Raw genomic sequence first — 6897 nt, 5'->3', positions numbered from 1 at the left:
CCTCCGACGCGGTGCCGCCTTACAGCCGCCGACTCAGAACCCCACTCCATGGCCACGAGCCTCAGCCGTCAACCTAACCGCCCCAGCCCGCGACAGCCCCGGCAGCCGCCGCCGCCACCGCAGCGCCTCCTAGTGAGCGGACGGAAACTGCAGAGGGCCAAACTTCTTCTGATTGGCCCGCGCCGCCGCGCGGCGCCCCAGCTTCTAAGTGCAGATCGCAGGCGAGCACCGCGGCAGGGCGGGCCCAGGCAAGACGTGACGGATAAGCCTTCTCCCGCAGGACTTTTCAGTCCAGTGTGGGACAGAGGTTTCCAAATGGAAAGACATACATAAATCTAAAACGTGCAACCCAAAGCAGTAGAAAAGTGAGATGTCAATTTTGAAAGAATGCACATGGCTCTTTCGGTGCATAAGACAGATGAAGACAACAATGGCCCAGCTTAAGTAAGAAACATTTGCTCCAGGCTCTGGAAAAATAGGCTTCTGGCTCTGAAAATAGGACCACGCAGAGGAGGCCCAGTCTATCGCTTTCACATACATAATCTGATTAGATATTCATAACCCTGTTGAAGGAACCAGCAATATTACTGTCTCTATTTAACAGGGGGAAAAAAGTATAGCCATTATTTACTTGAATACATGCTATAAACCACACACTGTGCTGAATGCTTTAATGCATAATCTCACTTGATTCTCCTAAAAACCCTGAAGAGGAAATATTTTTATTCTCATTTGATAGCTGATGAACTGGCCAGCAGGTGGTCTGGGTGTTCTGGCCCTGGACTCCCACATGGTGGACCTTGATTGAGTTCCAGACCTGGTGGCTTGCTTTCTTACTCTCTCTCACCCTCTCTCCTTATAGCAAACTTAAAAAAAAAAAATAAAGTAAGTTAAATATATTTTTTATAAAAGAGTAACAGAAATAAATGAAGAATATAAGTCTATTATAATTTCATGGGCCCACGAAACAGCATTCTGTTCTACTACTCCGTATTGCGCTCTGCAAAGGAAGGTTCAGAAAAATTCTTACCCTTCAATGTCATTCAAGGTGGTACAAGTCAGAGCCTTGGCTAGGGTGGATCCTAGTGATTCCCATCCTTCCTTGCTGGTAGAAAGAACCTCTCTTCCTTCAAGATCTATGTCCCCCAGTGCAGAATTGCTACATTACCAGAACATTAAGGTAGAGAAAGCCTCTGCAGGATTCTGACAGCACACGGGTTAGAGTTCATACCAGGTCTTACAGGTCTGCTCCCTCCTGCTCAGGGTTTTCCAATCCCAGGATGCTTCTTATTTGTAGCTCCAGATATACCGGCCCCTTTCAAAGACTGTCAGCTCACAGTCTTTCCTTTTACAATAGGATCTTCTCGCATGCTGTTTGAAATGTCCAGAATGATCTTTCCTCCCCTCAAATCTCAGTTTATGAGATACTTCCTCAAGTAAGAATTTCCTAAACTATATACCTAAGCCTTTTGTCCATGTTTGCAGGTTCTCCTAATACCATGTATGTTCATGATTCTTTAATATCTGTTGCTCCATGAGGGCAGAAATCATGTCTGATTTGTCTATTTATTCCCTGCTCTTAACACAGCATATCACAAAATATTTAGTCAATACGTATTTCAACAGTGAATAAATAAATGAAAACAATTTTTATAGCAGCAATGTAATTTCAACTCCATAAGATCTTTTCTAGTCTGTAAGCCTGTGACACTAAAAACAATGTCTATCTTATTTATTTATGATGAATTCACAGTGCCTAGCTCTGTGTCTAGCCCACGGTTGTCACTCAACACATATTTGTTAAATAGGAAACTATATATATTGTTTTTTATAAGAACCAGCTGTCTTGCTATTCTTGCCTAAAATTCTAGCATCCCAGCATCTTTGGAAAATAAGTCCTCAGAATTGATTCCATGTCTATACAGTATAATAAGATGCGGAGGTTTCTATTTCCTGGGGAAGGACACAGATGTCTCATGGTCTTTGACGGTTTTCTCATTTTGTGCCATCGCTTACTGGGTTGAGTGGGTGTCAGAAGCCCAGGGACAAATTGCAGTTCTCAGGATCTGTGTCACTTGTGTTCTCTTTTTTTGAGTGGATAATGAATGGTAAGCATTTCTGACAATATCCCATGGGAGGCAGTGTACCATAATGGAAAAAAGCCTGACGTTGGAGTCAGGTAGACTGAGTTCCTACATCTGTACGTTCAATACACATGGCATTATTCAGGTTACAAACTCAGTCTTGGGACCAGCAGATGGTGTAATGATTACATCACTGGACTGCCACATAGTCCGCCACAGTTTTTTGTTTGTTTGTTTTGTTTTTATTTAAGACCTTTATTAACAGGTGCTTGTAGTTTGTTGACTTTTTTGAAAAAATCAGGTTGTAAATTTTTATTACAAATTAAAAATGAAGTTCTTAAAAATCTCAACTTGACCAGATACGAAACAATTTTAAAACCTTTAAAGATGTATTGAGAAAAAAACAGACTCTTTAAAAAAAACACGTCTGTCATTACCAAAAAGAGAGATCTTTAGGTAAAAATAACAAAAACCCCATGCTGCATAGATAATGCATATAGTTCTAGTTATCTGGTCAGTGGGCAAAAAAGCAAGCACTTAAGGTCTTCAGCTCCAATCTTTTGTTCATTTCTTATTGCTGGAATTTCACATTCACTTCTTGTTGGATGACTAAACCGGATGATGGTAGAGATGGTAAGCCGACATTTATACTCAGCCTGGCCCTGCTCAGCCTCAGGAGCAGACGAGTTCTCAGAGGGTGGATTGGCTGCTTTTGTCTCTTTGCCATCTTGTAGTTTAGGGTTCTCCGGGCATCTGCGATGGTAATTAAAGTTGTGTCAGTACCGACGTTGAGGTGACTGCTGACCTTGGGTCTCATCTCCTTGATTTTCCTTATTCTCTTCATTGTCCTCTCTGGGCTGTTTGGCGAGGAGGGCGCCTGTGAAATCGTGGTCTATAACCCCATACATATTCTGCCTCACTGGTCCGCCTTGTCCTCCTGCACCCTGGTTGTCAGCACCCTCCATCGCTTCTCCCTGCACAGGAGGGGTGGTTGACACCCATAGGGTCTCCTCATGTAGCAAGGAAGAACCTTTGCCTGCGGTAAGGCCTGCGTCGCTGGGCCTGGCCTTCGGGAGCACACTCCGATCCCTCATTCTTTCCCCCACTTTCACTTTTCTGGCCATTTTGCTGGTAATTGCGTGGAGGACCCCTGCGACGTGGATAGCGTCTGTAATGGTTACGGTCTGCTGCATATTCACTGCCTTGAACTGGAACTCCCCCAGGGCCTATAACATGTGTTGCCCCCACACCCTTTTCTCCTTCAACAACATCAAACTCCACAGTCTCTCCATCTACACTGCGAGGGTACTTCCTGGGGTTATTCTTCTTTATGGCAGTCTGGTGTACAAATACATCTTCCGTGGTGTCATTCCTGTTGATGAAGCCATATCCATTGCTTACACTGAACCATTTTACTGTTCCCAAAACCTTCCTTGCGATGATCTCCTTGTCCTGCCAGCAGGCGCTGCTGATGTGAGGCCAATCAGGCTGCTGCTCCCTGCACCGTGCCCGGCTTGGTGTCGGCAGCGCTGAGGGCTGCGGATGGCTGCTGGGTCTTGAACTCGCTGCTCATGGTTACTGCGGTGCCGGGGGCCGGCTGCGGGGGTGACTGGGGCCGGCTGCCGCAGCTGCGGCTTCTCCCGAGGTGTGATGGTAACTAGGCCGGTGGTGGTGGTAGGGCTGCTCAGGGTTCTCTGGGGTCCGCTCTCTGCTCCACTACCGATCAAATTCGTAGTCCACCACAGTTTGAGTCCTGGACTCGGAGACTTAAAACTCATGGCGGGGGACCAGCAGTTAGCGTAACGGCTATGTCACTGAACTCCCATGGTGCCCACCGCAGTTCCAGTCCCGGACCCAGCAGCTTAAACTCACACCAGGCGGGTGTGCATGCATGCCCAAGATCCTGAGAGGAGAATGGAGGAGAAGGGATTGTGGCGTGGGCATCCCCCCTGGGGGAGGGGTGATTTCTCGTTTTTTGTCTCTGTCTGTCTCTGTCTTTCTGGCGAGTGCACGCACCCGATAGCAAAAACCTCTCCAAACAAACAAACAAAAAAACTCACAACGGGCACATGTGCATCCAAGCCTAAGATCCTGAGGGAAGACTGGAGGAGAAGGGATTGTGGTGTGGGCATTCCCCCCCTCCCAGGAGGGGCAGTGATTTCTCACTTTCTCTCTCTCTGGCAAGTGCACATGCCCTAAAGAAGAAACACACACACACACACACACACACACACCTCAGAGTCTGTGCTTCCTTAACTGTGATAATGGAAATAATGCCTGCTTAAAGGGCTTCAATGAGGATTAATCAGCTAACATAGGTGGAAGCACACATGATTCCCACAAAAACTAGTTTTCAGAATTTTCCTTCTTACGCAATCCTTTGCTGAGTACATTTATAGCCATTTTCTTAGGGTAATTGTTGAAACATAAAGGTATTATAGCTTAGTTCTTAGGAGGTGGTTTTTCTCTATACTTGTGTAAGCAGTACTCAGCTGAATATTTTAAGTCACCATTTGTTGGATATCTACATTGTGTCAGATATTAATCAAGGTGATAAACAGAGAAGAACAAATCAGGATTTCTGTCTTCAGAGCTTACATCTATCAGAGAGACCATGAACTGTGTGTGTGTGCATGGTGTGCATGCGTGTAGATAAAATGTCAGAGCTAAGTGCTATGAGGAAAAGTAAAGCAGAGAGTCGAGAGTGACAGAGGCTACTGCTTTATTAAGGTGACCAGGGAAGGTCTCTGTGAGATGGTGTTGGGGGTGATCTGAATGAATCACAGTGAGGACAGGGTTACTTAAGCCTGGGGAGAGAATGTTCCAGGCAGAGGAACATGAGCTGTAGGATGCTGGGAAGTTTTATTTGTGTGGAAAGTAGCCCTTAGTGAATTGAAATGCATGTTCTAGTTTCCACATAGCAGATTGCTGATGAGATTAGATGGATAGGAACAGCTTTGGCTGCCCCAGCTGGTGAGCTATTGATCACCAGGAATGAGTCATATCATCTGGTTTGGCGGACAATTATGTTTTATGTCCTTTCATGACAAAGTGAGAACTAGATTGACCAACAGGTATAGATGCCCTCATGTCCCTGCTGTCTTGCTATCTGTATTTCCTGGCAACTTGGCCAAGGTGAATGAAAGGGCATGTGAGCTGCTAGAATTTGGGTGAACTGCCAGCTCCTTTCTCCTCACAGGGCACTCCACAGCCAACGTACCTTAGAAGTCATCTGTAGCCGGGACCAGCAGTTAGCATAATGGCTATGTCACTGGACTTCCATGTAGTCGACCATGGTTCGAGTCTCGGACCCGGTGACTTAAACTCACGCTGGGTGCATGTGCATGCATGCCCAAGATCCTAAGAGGAGAACGGAGGAGAAGGGATTGCAGTGTGGCTATCCCCCCTTGGGGGGTGATTTCTTGCTTTCTGTCTCTCTGTCTCTGTCTTTCTGGTGATCACATGGTCCTATAACAAAAACCTCTAAAAAAATAAATAAATAAAAAGTCATCCATAGTCTGTGTCCCTCCCTCCTTGGAAGAGACACTGCTGGGGCACCTGGTGAGGTTCTCTGGGACTGAAGTTGGCAGAAGCCTGCCTTTACTTAGTCTTACAGAAATATTAAAGTTGAGGGAGGTGCCAAGTCAAGAGACAAGCAAGTCCAATCTAGCTGCTAAAGACAGAAACAAATGTCAAAAGTTGACAGGTAGAGCAAGGCAAAAGCTTGAAAAAACCTAGAGTACGAATTCCAAATGCAAAAGAGGCCTTGGGTAAACACTGGGCAGGGATGCAATCACCTACAGCTAGGTGTGTGTGCTCACTGAGGTGGCATGAGGGTGAGCCAGCTTTGTTTTAAAGAATCAGGAATGGAGTTCACATCCAGGTTCAGGAGCTAATGAGCTTTTGTTTGGTTGGGTTTTTGTTTATTTGTTTTGGTTTAGATTCCTTATGGCTAATACTTGGCCTTAGAGTGCTGCTGGACAATTGGTCTCCCTTATTACAAAGTTCTGAAATAGGATATTTGGGAGCCAGTGGGGATGGTCACCTATAGGAAATATCTCCAGCAAACCAGGCTGCCTGGAAGCTGGCAGGGCTGGCAGGAAAGGGCATTCTAGGCCTAGCTGTGGTGGTGCAGCTCTACAATGCTGGGAGCCATACAGAAGATCAGGATTTGGTTCCTGGGTTGATCTCTACATGCTGGACATGGACACAAGTACCAGTGATCCTGGCTGGCTGAGCCAGGCCATGGGGACTGTGGCACAAAAAATATTAAAGGTGCTAGTTTTTCTCTTCTTTCACTCTCTCTTTCATAAAAAAAAAGAAAAAGAAAAAAGGAATGCATGTAGAAATGCAGAATGCAGACAATTTTTAGTTTGTCACATTGGAAAAGTACTTTTTTTAAGTGAAAATATGCACTGCTGGCAAACATTTAAATAACAGGTACTTATAGATGATGCTAATGAGACACATATCAGAATGACCTTTCTGGAAAGCAATTACGTAGGCTGTACTAGTAATCTTAAAAGAATTAATGATTTTGGGACCAGCAAATGGCATAGTGGTTACAAATTGCTGGACTCCCACATGGTCAATGGCGATTTGAGTCCCAGACCTAGAGGCTCCAGAAACCTAGAGCCTAGGAAGTCACTTGTCATTTTAATCCTTAGGAAGGTGGTTCATAAATTGATTTCTACGGGGATGTTATTCAATAGGGGAACACATTGTCAAAAAGCTCATCTCTGTCCCAAGCTCCTCCAGCACACTTCTAGACCAAAATAATTAGAATAAAGATTCAGTAATTTATCAACTGCTG

The 6897-nt window shown here is 45.2% G+C and overlaps 1 pseudogene; it reads right to left on the bottom strand.

Annotated features, from left to right (window-relative positions):
- Positions 1-2590: 2590 nt before the first annotated feature.
- On the bottom strand, positions 2591-3657 carry LOC102471274 (nuclease-sensitive element-binding protein 1 pseudogene; annotated as a pseudogene).
- Between the last annotated feature and the right edge of the window lie 3240 nt (positions 3658-6897).

The sequence above is a fragment of the Tupaia chinensis genome, unplaced genomic scaffold (assembly GCF_000334495.1).
Source record: "Tupaia chinensis unplaced genomic scaffold, TupChi_1.0 Scaffold000354_1, whole genome shotgun sequence".
Lineage (NCBI taxonomy): Eukaryota > Metazoa > Chordata > Mammalia > Scandentia > Tupaiidae > Tupaia > Tupaia belangeri.
This window is presented reverse-complemented; position numbering and strand designations above follow the sequence as displayed.